Here is a 21,766-nt window from a genome sequence, read left to right as displayed (position 1 = left end):
GATGGCCTACAACTCTTGTTCACAAGTCTCGTCCAAATAATCATGGTAAGACCCTCATTTTTACAGTTCTTTAAATCGGACTTTTACAAACTTCAAAGCCTAACTTTGTGTTCTTGATTTCTTTGGAAAGATCAAGCTTGTAGGAGGCTCCCTAAGGCTTCCTAGCAACTTAACACCTCCCAAGGAAGGTATAAACTTCAAACCCTAGCCTTTACTTTATTTGTTAGTAAGTTTAATGGTTGGTGTTGTGAAATGAGAAGCATGGATTGTGATTATTAGTAGTTTGGTTTGATTTGGAAGTGTTTTTGGTAATTGAAGCTTGATTATAGTTCATAGGTCGTGATTGTGGTTGTTTGAGTTGAAAACCTTGGAGATTATGGACTGATGTGGTATGGTTTAGGTGAAGTTTTGTTGTATTGATGGTTATGAGTTGGTTGGTGGTTAATTGGAGTAGTTTAAACATTGGTAATCGCGTAAACATAGCCGTCGTAACGTCCGATTTTCTTTGGACTGTTTTTGTGCATAACATTAGGACCCGAGAACCCCCTGCTAGATTATGACCACTGCCATGTTTAGATAGCTCATGTTACGAGCTTCGTTTTGATATGTAGTTCGTTCGATTCCGATGCACGGTTTAGGAGAAACGACCGTTTCAAGTAACGGCGTTTCGCGAACGAAACTTTTCCCCTCGCCTTACTTTGAAACATAGGTTAAAGACCAAAAAGGGTTAATTAATGCATGAAACATTTATGGTAAGTGTGTTAGGCAGTTGGTAAGACACTCGCGAAGGAATCGCCTTAAAACTCGTAAAGGTTAAATTATTAAAAATGGTGGAGCCGAGGGTACTCGAGTGACTTAAGAGAATCAGTAAGCGCAAAACGAGCGTTAGAGTCTGAGTTGGTTAGAGTATAGATTTACAAGTGACTTTGGTTTAATTCCAACTTACTTGTTGTTTATAGGTTACCAGACTCGTCCCGAGCCATTCGTAACCCCCAGTCGCTCAGGCAAGTTTTCTACCCGATATACCGTTGTTGTGATGTAAATATATGTATATGCATTATCTTGTGATAGTGCATGATTGTTATTAGCAAATTTTGCGATATATTGGAGCATGCTGATATGGTATATATGCATGTCTGTTTCGTAATCAGGTTATCTATCTGTTGATTTCAATGCTTATAGTTGCATAATACCTATGCTAGAAATAAGCAAGTAGTTGCGTATACCCTTAGTATAGGGGATAAAAGGTGAACATATTTCTAAACCGGGAGTCGATGTTCCCGAGTATATTATATATATATATATATTTATATATATATGGATATAGTTTTTAAAACTATGGATCGAATAAGGTTTATTCGATACCTTTATTTTACTTAATTGAATATTAATTTGAGTATTCATTCGAGGGCTTATGACTCAGTTTATTTTATTATTTGAATATTATTTGAATATTCATTCGAGGGCTTATGACTCAGTTTATATTATTATTGAATATTACTTGGATATTCATTTGAGGATGTATGACTCCTTTATTTTATGAATATTATTTATAGTATTCATTCGAGGTATTATGACTCCGCTTATTACTTAATAATATTCTTTATTGTATTAAAGAATAAGGTGTCGATAATCAAACTTACTTTTGATTATTCAAATAAAGATATTACTTTCGTATAAGTATATCTTTGATTATTTGCTATTCATTTCAAGTATAAGTTTTAATACTTCTACTTCAATTATTTTATAAAGATTATTCTTTATGGGAATATTATTTAAATAATAATATTCAGACATTTTCTAAATATTCTAGGGACTGATTTACTTCATTAAATCAGCTTCACTCCAAACATTCTTAAAAATGTTTTGCGAGTCTTCAAAATGATTTTTTTAAAAGTTAGAGCGGATCCCAAAACTCATTTTTTTTAAGATCCTCCTTTCGAAGGGGATTTAAATACTCGCTCAAAACCTGAGGGATCCGGCTCTGTGGTGTGTTTTATATTCGCAACAAGGTTGCTGTTTTGATAAATGAATTGATTACTTACCCAATACTCGGGAAGTAAAATTCTTGGAACAAGTTAATCCATTAACAGGCATCGCTTGGGAAATATCGGTGAGTTCTCCTTTCCAAATAGATACGACTTCTTGGTGGAGCCGTATCAACAAGTTTCTACTTGGGGAAAGTGGGGACAAGCTTTACGTTTCAGAGTCATGGATTTCATCTGAACTAGGAGTGGCGTAAGTGGCCGAGTAGCGCCGGCCCAGCCTTATTATATTGGCCCAAATGGCCTGGAAGTTCCGCTAAGGCGGTCCATTCCTTAGGAGTTCAGTGTTCGGTTGACAAGTAAATCCGACAGGTTCTCCTCTACATGTAGAAAATGGTGGGGTTGTACTACTACGACTGATCATCGTAAGTGGTCTTCCTGGCGCGGCAAACTCCCGTAATGAGTTCATCATCCAATTGGATAATTTCTGCAACACTACCCAGAGCACTTCGATAGAAAGGCTACGGTTGGGCGATTGTTGAGTGTTGGCAGGGTCAAGTTTTCAAAATGATGTTTACATCAAATGAAGTATCTCGTAACTTCATTTTATTTTGATAATATTTTAAAGATTTAATCTATTCAAATCTTGCCTTATAGTCTCATCTATGTGATGAACTTTTGAAGCTAATTATAACTTGAACGGTGGTAGTTCAAGTAGTATTTGGGAAAGATATAAGTATATTGGGGTATCTTGTAACTTCATCTTTTAAACTTATATCTAATTAATAATTGTCTTATGAATGACAAAGATTTTCAGAAAAACGTTGAGACAAGGTTAGATATATGAGATCACCTTGCAACGATATTTTTTTTTTATACATTTATACACTGGGACTTTGTGTATATTGTGCATGGAAGAGGACTTCCAATATTTTGAAAAGTATATATGTATATATATATATACTGAATATTTTGCGACTTCATCGCATTAAGATATCAACTTGGTTCATTTCTTTTGACCAAGACTTTCATGAGTACTATGAGAAGGCTCATATATTGTTAATCATTATACATATTATTTTGGTGGGCTTGCTGCTCACCCTTGCTTTCTTCTTTCATCACACAACATCAGATAGACAAGATGAACCGGACCAAGCTCCCGATTCGCAAGAGGTTAGGAGACGTTCCGCAGTTTTCTAGAAGCACTGATGCCGCCATAGCTGAGGTAGGAACTACCAATAGGCTAGGCTTTCAACTTTTGATGTATCAGATTATGTATATTTATGAATTATAATAATGGCAAAGAAATGTAAATTTATTCAGAAACCTGTTTAAGGTGTATTGGCATATAATTGTGGAATAAAACGACTTGTGATTATTTTTTGGATATTCATCTCTGAGACTATAACTTGTGGTGTGTGTGTTTATTGTGGGGTCACAGTACAGAGTAGTTGATTATTTATTAAGATTGGGTGTTGTTAAGGGAAATGGAAATCGTGACAACCCGGATCCCCGACCCCGGATTTGGGGGTGTTACAAATAGGCTTTTGTGACTTTAGAAAGTGTGTAGGACAAGATGCATCTCATTTTCAAAGGCTAGGCTTAGCTAGTTGTCTCATTTGTCAAAGCTTGCATGATAAGCTCCTTGAATTTATGTTTATCAAAATTTATTATTTATTAATTTTTGTAACTAGCTTCCTAATTTATTACTTGTTGAATAAATTTATAAAATACTTAATTTCCTAGGTTATCACTTGATTTTGTCATCTCACGTACGTTTAAATCAATTCCCGTGTTAGATATATTTGATAATATCATGACTAATGTGATTTATGTTTAGTTTACAGATCTTACTTAAACAGGACAAATCAGTACTTAACTGAAATCAGCACTTATACTGAAGTCAGAACTTAAGTCATCAGTACTTAAGGTTCAGAAGATATTTATCAGAAGATAATATCAGGACTTAAAGGAAATGTTCAGATAAGGAAGGCAGCTGATTCACAGGAAGAGAAGAACGAGACAAACATAAGAAGAGATATGCATGAAGAAGGAATTCTATGAAGAATAGAATACTTGGAAGAAAAGATATCTGATTGATATATTTTAGGAAGCAAAATTATATTCCATATCAATTAGTGATTATCTTGTAACTGTGTAGTATATAAACACAGACATAGGGTTTACACTATAAGTGATATAACAATCGAGAAGATTATTCATTGTAACCCTAGCAGCTTTCGTGATATTTGTTCATCACTGAGAGAGGACAGTTCCATACTGTAACAGTGTTTATTGTTTTGAATAAAGTTTGTTTTCTGTTACTTGAGTTATTAAAGTTCGATTTGATTGTGCTATATACTGTATTCACCCCCCTCTACAGTGTGTGTGACCTAACAACTGGTATCAGAGCCTATCTGTTAACACACAAATAGTTTAAGATTCAAAAACAATCATGTCTGAAGTAGAAACTCCAATTAAGCCCACCAAAGCTGAAGAACCTCCAAAGACACAAATTCAAAGCCGATATGAGACTATTAGAGTTCCCATATTGAGACCATCTGAATATCCCATATGGAAGGTGAGGATGACCATGTTTCTGGAAGCTACAGATCCAGAATATCTTGATAGAAACAAGGAAGGGCCTCACAAACCAACCAAGCTCGTTGTTGCAGGTGAAGCAGCAAAGTCTGTACCAAAGGAGAAGAGTGATTACACTGCTGAAGATATCGCATCAATTGCTAAGGATGCTAAGGTACGACACTTACTGCATAGTGCTATTGATAATGTAATGTCAAACAGGGTAATAAACTGCAAGACTGCAAAGGAGATATGGGATGCCTTGGAAACAAGATGTCAGGGAACGGATACGATTAAGAAGAACAGGAAGACAATACTCACTCAAGAGTATGAACACTTTGACTCAAAGGCTAATGAGTCATTGACTGATTTATATGATAGATTTGTCAAACTCTTGAATGATTTGTCACTGGTTGATAAGGAGTATGATCTTGAAGATTCAAACCTTAAATTCCTGTTACCTCTTCCTGAATGCTGGGATTTGAAGGCAACAACAATAAGAGACAACTATAATCTTGATGAAACAACTCTTGATGAAATTTATGGAATGCTCAAGACTCATAAACTTGAGATGGAACAAAGAAGCAAGAGGAAAGTCAAGGACAGTTGCTCTTAAGGCTGAAGAAGAATCCCCAAAGGCAGCAACCTCAAGGAAAGACAAGGGTAAAGCTCTCTTCACAAAGTCTGATACTGAGTCATCAAGTTCTGAAAGTGATGATGACTCAGAATCTGAAAGCTTGCCTGAGACGGATGCTGATGAAGAGATGATGAAGCTGTGTGATCTTATGGTGAAAGGAATCACAAAGATTACATACAGGAAGTTCAGGAAGGGAAAGAAGTTTTCCAGGAAAGGCGCAAGTTCTGATAAGAAGAATTTCAGAAAATCTGAAGGCAGAGGAGGAAAGTCTGACAGAGGAGATTATACAAATGTCAAATGCTACAACTATGGTGAGAAAGGCCACATATCTCCTGATTGCAAGAAAGTGAAGAGTGACAAAGGCAAGGCTCTTGTCATAAAGAAGAAAAGCTGGACAGACACCTCATATTCTGAAAGTGAGGAGAATTATGCCCTGATGGCAAATGCTGATAAGGCAAGTGCTGAAAGCAGTTCTAAAGCTGCTGAATTAAAGGTACCTCAAACTACTTATACCTTTCATACTGATGATATTAATGAGTTGAGAAGATATCTTAAAACCATGTTCATTAGTTATAGAGATCAAACTTTAACATGTGAAAGATTAACTTCTGAAAATATGGCTTGCAAAAAGAGGAATGATTATTTAGAAAAAGAGTTAGTCATGTTCCATCAAACTTAGAAAGATAGAGATGATGATTTCTATGTTAGGGATGAAGTGCTTAAAATGAATGAATCTCTAAAAGCTGAGTTAGAAAAGGAAAGAGAGATTATCAGGACTTGGACTAACTCTGGCAAAACAACTCAGAATTTGTTAAGTAGTGAAAACTGGAAAGAGGGCTTAGGTTATGGAGAGGATAAGAATGATAAAGGAACTGTAGATATTAAGCCTATAGTTGTTAATCAAAAATCTAAATTAAAACCTGTTAAGTTTGTAGCTGTAAAGTCTGATACTGAGAAATCAGAAGTTAAGAAGGAATTAACTTCTGACAAACTAAAACAGGAAAAGACAACTGAAGTAAACGTAGGCTTAATGACAAAGAAGCAGCTTAAGTATAAGCTGAAAGAAGTTAAGAATGCAAACAAGGTAAAATCACCTAGGAAAAATAGGAATGGAAAGGAAGGTGTGAATAAAAGCAATGATTATAAGCCTGTTCCTGATGCTCCTAGGAAAATGTGTCATAACTGTGGAAGTTATAACCATCTGGCTTCTTTTTGTAGAAAGAATAAGAACATAAACTCCTTACCTTCAAAGTCAGGAGTTAAGAGTCAGTCTGTTAGATATAAGCCACAAAATCCTTGTTTTCATTGTGGTAGTTTATGGCATTCCATTTATACTTGTAAGGAATATCATAGTTTGTACTATGATTATTATCAAATAAAACCTTTTTTTAAGAAAGTTACCATTGTTCCTTCTAGTGTAAGTTCTGATTCAAAGTCTGATAGTGTAAATTCTGATAAGAAAAATGTTAACATAAACTCTGATGCTAAATCCGTTGTAAATGTTAACAGACTTAATAAGGCCAAAGGATCCAAGCATGTCTGGGTCCTTAAAACTAATCATTAGTGGTCTTTGTGATTGCAGGGCAACAGTAAAAACATCCTAGTTCTGGACAGTGGATGTTCAGGACATATGACTAGAAATAAAGCCCTGCTATCAAACTTTGTGGAGAAGGCTGGCCCAAGTGTTTCTTATGGAGATGGTAACATTGGAAAAACATTGGGATATGGCAATATCAATCTTGGGAATGTCATCATTAAGGAAGTAGCTCTGGTCTCAGGACTTAAACACAATCTGCTGAGTGTTAGTCAAATCTGTGACATAGGTTATCATGTGGATTTCTTTGAAGAACATTGTGAAGTTGTAAGTAAATCTACAGGCAAAGTTGTTCTGAAAGGATACAGGCGTGGTAACATCTATGAGCCAAGCTTTCAACAAGTACTGATGGTTCTGCAATCTGTCTGATGAGTAGAGCATCAATTGAAGAAAGCTGGAATTAGCACAAGAAACTCTCTCATTTAAATTTCAATAATATAAATGAACTAGTCAAGAAAGATCTTGTGAGGACTACCAAAGTCAGTATTTGCTCCTGATGGTCTTTGTGATTCTTGTCAGAAGGCTAAACAAAGGAAATCCTCATTCAAGAGCAAGACTGAATCATCAATTCTTGAGCCTTATCACCTTCTACATGTTGATCTATTTGGTCCAGTAAATGTCATGTCTATTGCAAAGAAGAAATATGCTATGGTCATAGTGGATGAGTTCACCAGATACACATGGGTGTATTTCTTGCACACAAAAAGTAAAACTGCATCTATCTTGATTGATCATGTCAGGCAACTGGATAAATTGGTCAAAGATTCTGTGAAAATAATAAGGAGTGATAATGGTACTGAGTTCAAGAATTTGATAATAGAAGAGTTCTGCAAAAACCATGGAATCAAGCAGGAATTCTCTGCTCCTGGAACTCCACAGCAAAATGGAGTTGTTGAAAGAAAGAATAGAACTCTTATTGAAGCTGCACGAACAATGCTTGATGAAGCAAAGCTTCCAACTAATTTCTGGGCTGAATCTGTGCAGACTGCTTGTTTTACTCAGAATGCAACACTAATTAACAAGCATGGAAAGACACCATATGAGATGGTGAAGAAAAAGAAGCCAAATCTGAAGTATTTTCACGTGTTTGGATGTAAGTGTTTTGTTCTTAAGACTCACCCTGAACAGCTGTCCAAATTTGATCTAAAAGCTGATGAAGGAATTTTTGTTGGGTATCCACTTTCCACAAAAGCCTTCAGCGTCTATAACTTGAGAACAAGAGTGGTCATGGAATCTATCAATGTCTCCTTTGATGATAAGAAGGTTACTGGGCTTGAAGACTTCAATGATCATGAGCAGCTGAGATTTGAAAATGAAGACTTAAATTCTGATACTGAAAATCCTGACAGTCTAAATTCTGATACTGCAAACTCTGATGGATTAAGCTCTGATGTTATTGAAACTATGGTGACTACGCCAAAGGAAAATGCACCTGTGCAAGGGGAGCATACTGAAGAGACAACCACATCTCAAGAAGCATTAGAACAGACAACTGGCTCTTCAAGTTCTGACTCGTCAAGTTCTGATAAGCCAAGTTCTGATAGTTCTGAAAATCTAAATTTTGAAGAATCCAACACAGAGAGTATAGTTTCAGGGGGAGCATCATAAAATGTTAATGAAGATAGCATGGATCATGGGGGAGCATCCAGTTCTAGAGAAAACCTTCCATCTGCAAGGAAGTAGACTAAATCACATACACCTGATTTGATAATTGGAAATCCTGATGCAGGTGTCAGAACTAGAACAACTACTTCAAGTGAATGTCTTTACAATTCTTTTATTTCTCAGACTGAGCCAAAGAAAGTGGAAGAAGCTCTTCAAGATGCTGATTGGGTGCAAGCAATGCAGGAAGAGTTAAATGAATTTGAAAGAAACAAAGTCTGGACCCTAGTGCCAAGACCAAAGAACAGATCTGTTGTTGGTACAAAGTGAGTATTCAGAAACAAAACTGATAGTGATGGCATAATTACAAGTAAAAGGCAAGGCTGGTTGCAAAAGGATATTCTCAACAGGAGGGAATTGATTATGATGAAACATTTGCACCAGTTGCTAGATTGGAAGCCATAAGGATATTTTTGGCTTATGCTGCTCACAAAAAGTTTACTGTCTTTCAAATGGATGTGAAAAGTGCTTTTCTCAATGGAGAATTGGAGGAAGAAGTATATGTTGAACAACCTCCAGGCTTTGTAGATTCCAAATATCCAGATTATGTCTATAGGCTTGGTAAAGCATTTTATGGACTTAAGCAAGCTCCAAGAGCATGGTATGAGACTTTAGCTCAGTTTCTTCTGGAAAGTGGATTTAACAGAGGAACTATAGATAAAACATTGTTCTACCTCAACCATGGAAAGGACTTACTTCTGGTTCAGATATATATTGATGATATCATCTTTGGTTCTACAAATGACAAACTTTGTAAGAAGTTTGCCAAACTGATGCAGTCAAGATATCAAATGGGTATGATGGGGGAACTTAGCTATTTTCTGGGCCTTCAAGTCAAGCAGAATGAAGAAGGCACTTTTATTTGTCAAACCAAGTACACCAGAAATTTGTTGAAGAAATTTGGAATGCAAGATTGTTCAAGTGCATCCACTCCCATGGCCACTGCAACAAAACTGGATAAGAATACTGGTAAATCAGTAGATATTACTGATTACAGAGGTATGATTGGCTCTCTACTCTATCTAACTGCAAGTAGACCTGATATCATGTATGCTACCTGTCTTTGTGCAAGATTTCAAGCAGATCCAAGAGAACCTCACTTAACAGCTGTGAAAAGGATTTTCAAATATCTTAAGGGAACAGCTGATCTGGGATTGTGGTATCCCAGAGAATCAGATTTTAAACTAATAGGTTACTCAGATGCAGATTTTGCAGGTTGCAAAATTGACAGGAAAAGCACAAGTGGAAGCGGCCAATTTCTTGGAGGCAGATTGGTTTCTTAGTTTAGCAAGAAACAAAAGTCAATTTCCACATCAACTGCAGAAGCAGAGTACATTGCTGCAGGAAGCTGTTGTGCACAGATTCTTTGGATGAAGAATCAGTTACTGGATTATGGGTTAACATATTTTAAAATCCCTATTTACTGTGATAATCAAAGTGCTATTGCTATGACAGGTAATCCAGTTCAAGACTCAATGACAAAGCACATCAGCATTAGGTACCACTTCATAAGGGAACATGTGGATGATGGTACAGTGGAATTGCACTTTGTTCCAACAGATCAACAACTAGCAGATATCTTCACAAAACCACTGTGTGAAGCTACTTTTACAAGATTGGTAAATGAACTTGGAATGGTTTCAGGTTCTTTCTCTAAATCTGCTTATATTTTGTTCTGATGCATCAGACTTTATGATCAGTATTTACAGATATTACTTTCCTTGTGTATTCTGTGCTTACTTGAAAATTGCTTAAGTACTGATTGTTGTCTGATGTGAATTTCTAAACTCAGATAATGATATGTGTGTTTTTGTGACTATTCAATCCTATGAGGATACCTGTGCTAGACGCTGACCTAGTAGTCTTCAATACACTAGAGATCCCATGTTAGAAGTAATTATCTCTATGGAAATCTATTGACACAAGCAAATTCTGATATTGAGCTTAGTTGAGTTTACTTTGTCTATCTTATTATTAAGTCAAAAACTAGAATAATGCTTCTCATCTGTTAAGTTCTGATGCTAGTAAATCTGTTGAATGTACTAAGTGCTGATAAACTTCTCTTATCAAAAGAAAAGGGAAAAGAAAAAGAAATAAAAATCAGGTACTCCTTTGAGATATAGAGTAAAAATGTGGAAGGGACGACCCAAGTGCATTGCTGTTATTAAGTAATATGCATCAGAAAAGCAAATACATATTTTTCTTGGTGACTTTTCACACTCTATGATTACTGGAGAAATACTCTGATAATAGTATAAATTCTGATAAGCAGTCGTGACTCACTTACACTGAGAAGCCACTGCAAAATGGAATTTAAAAAGATGCACAAAATTAGCACAAGACAGTTGAGGTGGACTCATGCATGAACTCATTTAATAGTAGGCTTCAGAATAATGACAGATTTTAAGTAAAGTTTTAGTTATGCCTTTTTCCCAAGATGTACTGAAGTGAATCAGACTTTACTCTTTGTCTGATATTTAGCTTAATGCACACACTAACACTCCATTTGAATGATAAAAATTTATGTGGTGATCCATGTTGTTGTAGATGAACAGTTTATGTGTCAGATTGCATAAATTCTGAGGACAGGTTCTGTTGAACGTTCGGATGATTAAATTTTGAAGAATCGATATCAGAATTTGGGTGAAGAATTACGGAGATAGGCTTCAAGTTCAGAAATCATGTTCAGATAACTGTTAAGTTCTGATATAAGTCTAAGTTCTGATATTAAATTCTGATCCTTTACTTGACTTATTTGTGGTTACAATTTGAAACAGTCTCCTTTTTCAATCAGAATATGTTTGGGTAGAATATTAACAGTCAATCTAATTAGGGTTAGTAGAACACGTACATGCACAGTAATTTTTACTTGTTTCTTGTGCGCATTAAACCCTGTCTTACACTTCCAATGACTGTTTTTCGTCTTCCCAGTCTAGGGAGACGGGGTAGAATTATTTCTACCTGTCCGCATTAAATTATCCATGCGTCTCCTGGCATTCTATTGCCTATATATTCAAACACCTCCTTCCAGCTAAACATTATTCCCTTCCACAAACACTTACTCTCTTTTCCCTCATATATACAACATCATGGTTAACTACAATATATTTTTAAACTATGAGACCTTCAACATAGAGTTAAGCCGTGAGGGATGGCAGCAGGAATGGCACGTGACTGTCATTCTTGATGAGATTTGGGACTCGGTTCCCCAGGAGGTTCTCACACACCTCCTGTTCTTTTACATGGACTACCATCACCATCTGGGGCGATTGGAGGAGGAAAGGCTGGAAGCTCTCCGCCAGCAAGAGCGAATCATCAGACTCGTTATTCTTTTTGTAGAGAGTAGGAAGAAGAAATAACTTATTTTCTTCTTCCTGTTTTTCTTCATCGTCAGCCTTGCCCTGCTTCTTGAGCTAGGACTAAGGCTATTGATGTTAGGATTAGAAGCTTAGGACAGTCTTGCAATTCTCTGATGTAATTTCAATTTCATGAATGTATTCTCTTAATATATTAATGAAATTTCTTATTTTTGCAAGATTCTGTCTCTCAGATATTTGCACATTTACTGCACTGTTAAATCCTGATATATCCATGTTCTGATGATCATTTTTAATCATTGATTTAAATTAAGTTCTGACTTTAAAATATCAGTACTTGTTTACTTGATTTATTTTGGTCATTCTCACACTTGAAATTTATTTTCAGAATATTGGTTTTGCAGTGAAAATAATTGAATAAGTGGGAACAGTTTAAATTTTGAATTAAAACTGTCTTACCTCAATCAATGGGATTACTGGGTAAATGGAACGGTGTTTCCTTGAAAACCTGCATGTGATAAGTCATGATTACTATTTTCCCGTGCCCATTAACTATTCATTATTGCTGCATGTCTGACAGGTGTCCAACGGGTATATTTTTTTACCAAGTATAAGTAAGAGAGAGAAGATTATACAATCTTTTATTTACTTTTAGACTTTATCTCTCTTTCTTTGCTTTTACTCTCTCTCATCTCCTGACGTTGGTTTTTCATACAGACATTTTATCAAACACCTAACAGGCCCTCTTAATTTTCAATTTTTCTCATGGCACCTAAGGATTTGATCATTGATGGAGCTAAGTTCGTTCCAAATAACTATGCTGAAATTCTCAATCATGGTGAAGCTCTGTCTGAATTGCATTTTGTGCAAGATCTTCTTGCACACAGTGAAATTGGATATGCATTGACCCAGCCTTCAGTCTTTTTAAGCCAACAAGTTCTGACGTTTTGGCGGATTGAGCATTTTGATAATGGTGGTGCAACTGGTACTCCCAGTATTGTTTTTGAAGTGGATGATTCTGAACATGTGGTCACTCCTTGTACAATTCGCAAGGCCTTACATTTACCAGAAGGCTGTACTTTTTCAACACCGGAGGAATCAGCTCTACAAGAGTTAATGGACAGTTTGGGGTATGAAAGGAGTTTGTCTAAGCTTGGACAGTTGAAAAGGGCACATATCAGGAAGGAATGGAGCTTCTTCTTCGACTACATCACTAAAGCCTTCGGGAATAAGTGTTCCAATTTTGATGCAATTCCAATAATGAGTCAGCACACCAATTATGCAATTATTAACCAAACTCATTTTGATTTTGCAAATACTGTGATAGGTTTTATTGGGAATAGGATGACAGAGGATAGGAATGTTGTTTACTTTGCTAGATTCTGTCAGCTTATATATAATTTTTGTTGTGCTGATGAACCCCAACCTACTACTGACTTATATCCACCTTTTAAACTTGCAAAACGAACCTTTAATGACTTGGTAAATGCTGATCTTAAGAAAACGGTGGTTAGACCTTTACAGATTTCTCAGTCTGTAAAACAGATCTTGGTAAATGCTGATCCTGAAACCTATAGATCTGTTCATACTGATGTCCAACCCACCACTACATCCCAAACACCACAGCAACCATCAGAACATACCACTCATACATCTATACCTCAACCCTCCCTCAGAACATATCTCAAATCATATCTCACAACTTCACAGACAGCTCAACCTTCATCCTCAGTACCTACTATGAAGCCTTCATTTTCCAAGCCCAAGAGGACAAAGATTGTTCCTCAAACACCACAAAAGAGAAGGAGGATTGTTCTGAGAGATGAGTCTGATAGTGAGGAACAGGTTTCTGCATCAGAACCTATTGTTAAAGAAGCTGAGAAAGTTCCTTCTCAGAAGGATTCTGGAATTGGGGGATCTAAGCTTCTCAAAAGCCTTAGGAGAATGACTTCTGCTGAACCTCCCAAGGAATCCCCACCTTCAAAGAGATACAAGAAACAGAGAGCTAAAAGGCCAGTTTCAGATGATGAGGAAGCAGCAGCTAAGGAAGGAGATCAGGAATCTCTTATCTCATAAGAACCAGAATTTGTTGAAGCCACTGCTTCTCCATTGACTCCAACTCATGAAGCTGCTACAGAAAAGGCCAACACACCATCTGTGTCTCCTGTACATAAGACTGTATCTCCTGTCAACCCAGGCACAAGTGCTGAAATTGATATTCAGAACCTGTTGTGCCTGAGGTGCTTTACTTAGAAGCTCCAACAGCAATTAATCAATCAACAACACCTGTTACCGATGCTACTCAAACTCCAGAATTGTCTACTACACCTTCTCTGCATCTAGATGTTGATGATCAGAATATAGGTGAGCATCAGGATATGGCTGTTGATCAGAACTTGGAACCAGATCAGCACTTAGAGGATGATGTTGAAGCCTCAATTACTTCTCATACTGTTGTTCTATCAGAAGATGCTGATTCTGTTAGTTCTGATGCTTTAAATGCTGACCCTACTGGTGATACTGCTCCAAATGCAGATGCTGATGAAGCAGGTCCTTCAGGACATGCACCTCCATAAACTGTTTCTAAATCTGAATTAGTCAAGAAGTTTGCATGAGGAGACGCACCAGTACCTTGGAGTGAAACTCCTCGAGGACAGGAGTGGACTAAGGAATGGAACTCAGTTACCTTTGTTCCATCTGAAAAGATTCTTGCTGAGCACTTGATAAAAGCTGATGAAATGTTAATTAATGATGATTTCAAGACACAGCTTCGAGTCACTGCATTGAGTACTAGACATTTGCAAGGTCTCCATTCAACAACTCATGCAGAGTTACATAAAATTCAGGAAGAATTGCTCAAGCAAGAAACAGTTAAGAAACTTGAAAAGAAAAGTTTCTTTAAACCTACCTTTGATAGAATTGCTTATATTGAGAAGACCCAAGAGAAGCAACAGTCTCAGATTGATGATATTTTGAAAAATCAAGCTTCTCAGCAATCTCAACTCGATGAAATCCAAGCCTCAGTGGAATTGCTTGTCTCTCTTATGTTACTTGTTGATGCCAAAAAGGGGGAGAAAGTAATTAAGTCTAAATGCAAAATTGATAAGACACTGAAGGGGAAGGATGATGAAAAAGATGACCAGGGAAACTCTGGAATGGGTGGAGGTCATGGTCAAGGTAGAAATTTCTCATCAAGAGGAGCTGTAATTACAAGTCACAGGACAAGTTCTGATGCTGGAAAAAGAATTACTTCTACTACTGGTAAAAGGATAAGTTCTGATGAACTTTTGGATCTTGATGAAGAAATGTCAAGACAGTTATTTCTTAAGGAAAATCCAGGAATGGACTTGGAGAGTCTGATGGAAGAAGAAGCTAGACTTAAATCAGAAAAAGTCAAATCTAAATCTGAAACTTCTGGTAAAAAGAAACTTCCAAAGCTCAAAGGCATTGTGATAAAAGAAAGGACAAATCCTGAAGCAACCAAAGCTAAATCACAACTGCAGATAGATCCAAGGTCCAAGGGCAAAAAGAAAGCTGGTGAACCTATAAAGGTTTATGTGCCTCCTGTGAATGAAGAGATTACTGATGAAGATGCTGATCTTGCTCTGACTTCAAGAAAAGTTTCTAAGACAACCTCTGACATGGCTCAAGTTGTTCAGAGTCAAGAGATAGTTAGTTCTGATATCTCAAAGAAGCAAGTACCTCTGACATAGCTCAAGTTAACTTGATATCAGAAGATAAATCAAAGGAAACCTCTTACATTGCTCATGTTAAATCGTCGAAGATACTCCTACCAGGATTCACTAAAGCCAAACAGACTCAACCTTTGAAGACTACTGCAAGTGGTTTTGAAGCAAGAGTGGTTACTGGAAAGGAAGCAAGAGATAAAACTGGATTGAGAAGTGCTGATGAAAGAAGAATACAGAACACAGCCAATGATCCAACTTCCTTAAGTGAACCAGGTATTGGAGCAACTCCTGAAAGATTGAATCAACTAGAATCTGTGTAGATGGTTTACCATACCTTCTTGAAAGAACACATCTTGTTGTACTTCATGACAGATGGTAGGGTTTATCATATAAGGGAAAATGTCATTCCACTGAAGTATTTTGAAGAACTGGAACATGTATTATTCTTACTTCAAGTGAATGACAAAATAACAGAAAATGTTGCAAATTATTTGAAGAATCAGATTCAGAGACAGAAAAGGCTTTATTCTGTTAAGTCTGACAGCACATATCTTCCAAAGTACAGAGATCACAAGGGTGATATTGTTGAGATGAAGCCCAACTCTGCTAAGATTATAACTACATTTCTGGGTTACAGGGTTGTGGAATTCAATCTTGAGTCTGACAAGGCATATTTGATTAGACTGGATCAGGACATAAAGAAAGCTAAAATTAATGATCTCAGGGCTGCAATCTTTCAAACTGGTGAAGATTCTGCAGAACTTAAAGATGCTAAAAGGAGGATGATTGATGAACTCAGATATGCTGAGAGATGTTTGTTGAAGGACTATCTCAGAACAACTCCTGACATCAGAGAGATCAGAAGATGAAGCCAAGTCAAGATCTACAACTACTTAAATTCTGATATGAATACAGACTGAAGTTGTTATCAGAAGTTAAAGATTGGTAAAGCTTTAAGGACTGTAAGTTGTAGTTATCTAGTCAAATTCTCATGCATTTGTACTTAATGTGTTTGACATCATCAAATATCTGTTAAACTTGTATATTATGCTAATTTACAAGTTGGGGGGAGATTGTTAGATATATTTGATAATGTCATGACTAATGTGATTTATGTTTAGTTTACAGATCTTACTTAAACAGGACAAATTAGTACTTAACTGAAATCAGCACTTATACTGAAGTCATAACTTAAGTCATCAGTACTTAAGGTTCAGAAGATATTTATCAGAAGATAATATCAGGACTTAAAGGAAACATTTAGATAAGGAAGGCAGCTGATTCACAGGAAGAGAAGATCGAGACAAACATAAGAAGAGATGCATGAAGAAGGAATTCTATGAAGAATAGAATACTTGGAAGAAAAGATATCTGATTGATATATTTTAGGAAGCAGAATTATATTCTATATCAATTAGTGATTATCTTGTAACTGTGTAGTATATAAACACAGACATAGGGTTTACACTATAAGTGATATAACAATCTAGAAGATTATTCATTATAACCCTAGCAGCTCTCGTGATATTTGTTCATCACTGAGAGAGGACAGTTCCATACTGTAACAGAGTTTATTGTTTTGAATAAAGTTTGTTTTCTGTTACTTGAGTTATTAAAGTTCGATTTGATTGTGCTATACACTGTATTCACCCCCCTCTACAGTGTGTGTGACCTAACATCCCGTAATTGCTATGTCGAAGAATTCCACTAATCGTAAATCATTACCATTTCCAGTGCTCATACTTGGTTATGAGTTATGAAATTATAATTCTCAAGATTTTCTTTGTCGTAGTATAATTCTCTTATTCCTCGATGGCTCGTAAAATAATATCCTTTAAACTATTGATTTTCTTCGAAAACTCACGACTTTTGCATACACTCATTTAGTACGTATAACCACAATATGAACTCGGAAACTTAAATGAAATACTCGTATATGGTGTGGTCGCAAAAGTTTTTAATAAACCGCAAGGTTACTATTCCTAAAGGTTTTTTTTACTGACGTCAAAAATTTGGGTTCTTACACATGAAATATTTACTCATATATGTTACTACCTTACTTTAAGAAATGAACTTTAATTATTCACTACAAATTATATCACTGCTTTAATATCATTTTATATGTTTTAGCTAGAAAATAAATGTGTATAATTTTGTGTTGGCATCTGCTCATACATATCTTTATTATTCTGAACTTTCCCACTGTTGGAGTATTAAGCAACTCAAACAAGTAGTTGATGGAATCGCTTTCGACGTGTACTTCTTCATTTAGAAAAATTTACTTTAAATAAATTGCACATATTTTGGTGTAAACATTTCCACTATGATATTGATGAATGAGGAACACTTTGAGAATTTAAAGTGGCATCAAGTGTTTAAGTAAGAATATTAATGGAATTACATGTACTATAGTCATGTAACTAAAACTAGGAAATTTATTAACATTTAATCATTTTATGTCGCAGCAAGTATGATCTATACAACAAAAGCAAAGAAAGAATGGATATTGAGAAAGTTAAACCGTACTATTTTTCTCTCATTGACATGGTAAATTTCTCAATCTAAATCGCTCATAAGTTATAATTGAATAATAATTTGTTTTACAATGTTCAGATCAATTTTTACAATGTAAATGCAAGTTTGTTGCAATACTTCTTGAAAAACTCAAGTGGTGAAAAAGAAACTCTGAATTGTTTAATTACGGAAGATTATTTTGCGAAGTGACGGGGGAACATTAAAAAGTTAGCTGCATTTCTTAGTTGATAGTCAATAGCGTCAATGGAATAAGATTTATTGGTTATTTTTCTGTATTTATTTAATTCTGCATAAGCCATTAACTTGGGTGGAAATATGATATTTTATTTAAGTTTTAATTCTATATTTGTTGAATTTAAACTTCGGTTAACATTTGAGTTAAAACATGTATTCAAGGTTTTAATGTTGAGTATTGAGTAAATTTGTATTATTACATTTCGAAAATTAACAAGTGTAACCAATTGATGTTTTTATGTTGGCGAAAATAGGAAAACTATAACAATAAATATAAGAGTGTTATAATACATACAATATTGTTTATAAAGAAAGTGTTAGAATAAGTTATAAACATGTTATCAAAAAAAATTAACTATTTTACAATAGAATGTTACAATAGGAAAAATGATGTTGCAAAAAATTTTATTGCAACACATTTTTGGGTGTTACTAAAGAATTAGGGGTGTTACAATACAACCGTGGTTACACTAACTATAGGGGTCTATTGTTACATTTTTACCGATGTTACCAAAGATTGAGAAAATATTACAATGGACCCCTATTGTAGCACAAATAAATCCAACACCCCCAAATTTTCAAAAATTGTAATCATAGCCTCATCTTTGTTTTAGGTAATATTTTTTGGTCATTTTTATATTTTTTTTAGGTGTTGCTAAAGCTCATATATGGTGTAGTGTCTATATTTGTATTATCTATTTGAATTTATAGTTACTCTTATAACCTTTTTCAAAATAAACACCAGTATCATCTGTTGAAAATTTCGTAATACCATTATGGAAGCCATTTTTTACTGGAATATTCATTAACCGATTTTCGATATTTGTTAGTGTAAATATCAGGCTAGGTTTTGGAATCTTATATAATAAAATGTGACGTTTACATGTATATTGTTGAGTAAAATTAAACATATGCAGGATAGTTTATGTCTTATAATTATTTAGTAAAATTAATTTACTAAATTTAATGTATTTACGGGCATTCTTATATTTTTATCTTAATTGATAACATTTTAAATTAAATTATTTGTTATGATATATTTATTTATCCCAACTCTTACGATTAACTTCCGTAATTCAATTTTAGTTATTCACGTAGTAATACAACTTCTCTAATGATTATTTTATACTTAACCATCAAATTACATATAATCCTTTAAAACTAATTATGTAGAAGATATAATATTTACATAATTATATTTATATATAATGATCAATAACTCGAATGAGATATTTTTACATACTTAAATTTGAATATTTAACAAAGATATAAATGATAAAGAAAGGATATTTTTTAATAATTAAGGCTGTTAGACTGATATATATTAAATGTTATTAGTATTAATGAAATGTATATAATATCTCAATTATTATTTTGATTAATTTCAGTCAATGAATCAATCATTCGGTTAAGTTCGGTTGCTGCTATAATTTATAAGTCGTAACCCCTAGTTACACTTACCGACAAATCATATAATAAATATAATTTATAAAAATAATAATGATTCTTAGTTCAGTGTGCCAATTTAAAAAAAAAAAAAATTTAATCGCGATAAAAAAAATTACAATTTATTATTGACATTATCATCATATATTATTGAAGATATTTAGTTCGTAATAAAGATAAAATGCTTTGTAAATTATGAATGAATAAATGATATTACAGTATTGTTTAATTGATTGAAAAAGTTGAGTACATATGTTATTCCGAAATCATTTTAAAAGGAATGATGTTTTTTTGGGTGACCTTAAAAATAAGATAAAATAATCAAATAAATTTTATGAAATCGAAATCAAAACTTGAAAATTCGACAATAACCTTAATATACTCGAAAACTTGGAAGCTCGATAACTCGTTATAAAAAATTTTAAAAACCCGAAAAATCGATAAAAAAAATTTTGACAAGCTCAAAAACTCGCGAACAATTCAAATAATAAAAGAGTCAAGTTGAACATAATTTTCAAACTCCATCATTTTTACAATATGTGATTAAATAGTGTTTGTTGAATGTCTTTCATTTGAAGTCCAATGTTCTAGAGTCTAACAATCGGATGTTGAAACCTTGAACATACAGAATTAAATGTATCCTATATAAAACATACATCTCTGTTGTTTTTTAAATAAAAGAATGGAACGGACATCTACTAATGTAAAACTATAAATGGAAATTGTAAACATATATACCTCTAAAGCAAGCACCGCATCAAACTCCCTCTGTTCTTCAACCAATTTTTTAGTTCAGCGGAACGAACATTGTTCCCAGAATACAAACTCAAAAGGCTTTCCATATAAAGTGATATATAGCAACCAGTTACGCAAAACAGTTGGAACTTGGAAGCAATTAATTAAGAATGATATTGTTTGATAACATTCTAGAGTTCATTGTCAAGTAAATAGATGCACAAGGCAAACAAATCTTCAAGAATCAATATAACTTCCATGAAGGACCTTGTTCAGAGTAGCTTGATAGACAAATGCAAGGAGTGCTGTGAACAAAATAGAAAGCAATGCAGAAATTATACTTAAGAAGACATTAGCACATATATATGTAAATAGGATCAAGAAATCAATATAAGCACAAATGCCACCAACTTGCGTTTAGAGAATCCATAATTATAACCAATTCACAACTTAATTATCATACACAATTCTCTACAACCAATTTGGGGTAAATGTCACACATAAGATCATCAAGATGGTGTAAAGAACATGAATATCAATGTAAATCTATGCGTGTTTACTTGGAAAGTAACCGAAACACAAATACTAAAATTATCACTATAATACCCAAACAGTCAAGAAATCGATTTGAATCGAACTTTAAGATCTAGGGTTTCAAGGAATAAGCTCAAATCAAGGGGTTTTTAACATATGATACATATAACATCATCTACAACATAAAAAAATTCCAATCGATCTAAAAATCATCGATTAATTTAGAATCAAAGTGATTAAAGAACTAGTGTTCATGAATTTTTCAATCTGGGACTAGAAAAGATGATTTGAGGATTGAAATAGATAAAATTGTGGCCAAAGAACACAAAGATGGCTACGTTTTTTATCGAGGTTGAATGGTTTGGCCGGAAATGGCAAATATATAGAGAGGGCGAAAGAGAGACGGAGAGAGAAGTAAGAGGCAGAGACAAAGAGGGAACGAGAGAGATGACCTAGTTTTGTTCAAATCTCGGCCCAAGTTTTATTCAAAATAAACACCCGGCCCAACTTTTTTTTGTTCAACTTTGAATTATTAAATTATTTTTTATTTTAATAAATATTATTTTTAACACTTAATTATAAAAAATTAAATAAATTCAACAATATATGTTGTAAATTAAATCACTCCACTAATAACTTGTTAAGTTATAGAACTTTCAATCGATCAATATATTATAAATCACTCTATTAATATTAAACTTTAAAAAATAAATAAAATTTAAATTATGAATTTTTTTTCTTATAATAAATTTGATTTATAACATTTAATATGAAAAATATATTAATTCATAAATATATTGTAATTCTCTCCACCAATG

This window comes from Apium graveolens, chromosome 4, assembly GCF_009905375.1.
Source record: "Apium graveolens cultivar Ventura chromosome 4, ASM990537v1, whole genome shotgun sequence".
In the NCBI taxonomy this organism is placed as follows: Eukaryota; Viridiplantae; Streptophyta; class Magnoliopsida; order Apiales; family Apiaceae; genus Apium; species Apium graveolens.
This window is presented reverse-complemented; position numbering follows the sequence as displayed.